This window comes from Epinephelus moara, chromosome 1, assembly GCF_006386435.1.
Source record: "Epinephelus moara isolate mb chromosome 1, YSFRI_EMoa_1.0, whole genome shotgun sequence".
NCBI classification, from domain to species: Eukaryota; Metazoa; Chordata; class Actinopteri; order Perciformes; family Serranidae; genus Epinephelus; species Epinephelus moara.
Window position 1 is genome coordinate 19,832,325 of NC_065506.1, and position 1,498 is coordinate 19,833,822.

A 1,498-nucleotide genomic window follows, 5' to 3' on the forward strand; every position below is an offset into this window, starting at 1 on the left:
CAATACAAAGCTCATTTGGCATAAAAGAGAAAACAAACATTCTGTGTCCACAAAATCAGTCTCCCATTTATTGTCTATGGAGCTACTCCAGACTTTATACCCTATGACATCACAAGTTTGAGGACTTCCCTCTCTTGTTTCTGGCTTTAAGAGAGTAACTCATGTTCACAAATATTCCTAGGCTGGAAATAACTTATCAGAATTCTTAATGCAGGTGATGTTCCCCTTTAACCCTTACTGACACAAAACTGTTAAACATACAGTACATATTATTTTAGTTACCCAGGACCAGCTGTCGTTGAGGCTGTCATCCCCACTGTGGCTGCTGAAGTCTTGCTCTTCCTCGAGGGTCATGGCTCCATGTCTTGACAGACGCAGAGTGCGATCTGAGGTTCCTGTTCTCTTAATACTGGTTAAATCTCTTCAAGATGGTAAATGCTCTTCTGGTTAGCTCTGGACGAGTCCTTGACTCTTAACTTGAGTAGCTGGTACTTTTGCGACATGCAGTGTGTGTTTTAGACTAAATTTATCAACAAGCGTGTTCTTGGAATGGAGTACTCGGAGGAAATCTGAGAGGGTCCAGTGCTGCTGGACTCTACGTCTGGTCCATGTGCCCATCTGACGCCACTGTGTCCACATACACAAAGTCCAGCAAACAATCATAGATTGCGGATTTGTGCCACTGGTAACATATGAAAGTAACATTATACAGTAAATAACGCATCAATTATTTTTTTTCAGTACTTAAATACTATATTTGCATGTACTCTGTAGCCTATCTGTCAGTCAGAAATAATTATGAGCAACTCCAGTAAGACTGGTCATGACAGTCATAAAATATTACTTTGAGCACACATCAACTTTGTTTATGCCCTGTTTTTGATTTTAAGTTACAGTTAAAGTTAAAGTCCAGACTGAGGGACAAACAAACACAGAAACACACAAGAAATTCAAAATGTCTGTACATTTATACAATTAAAGGCATACAAAACTGTACATTGCAAAATGCTTCCAACACACAGTGGATTTGTGTTACTTCAGCAGTTACAAATAAAGTCATCGTACAGGCTACAGAGCATAAAGCATAGCAAATGTTGAACATCCAAACACAACACTGTTACTTGTACACACAGTGGATAAGTACTTTTTTTTTTTGTTTTTTACAAAATGCAAATCTGACAAAAATATATTCAAAATACAGAATTTCAATATGTAAAAAGAGACATGCAAAACAAACTTCTACAAAAATCACCCAATTAAAACGTTTGTTGCCAAAAACCGGCTACCATTGCACACAAATGATTGTGTCGACCCTTTTTTAAAAGCTTCTCATATTCACAAGGTGGTGTGCAGGACACTGTGAGATTGCAACACAAACGTGAACACAGCTGAAACTGCAAACACAAATAAAATACAAAAGCAGTTTATCATTTCCAGTTTTGTTTACATCCCCTCCTTCAAAAATACAATCAAGATTTTGTGTTTTGATCAGGAGGAC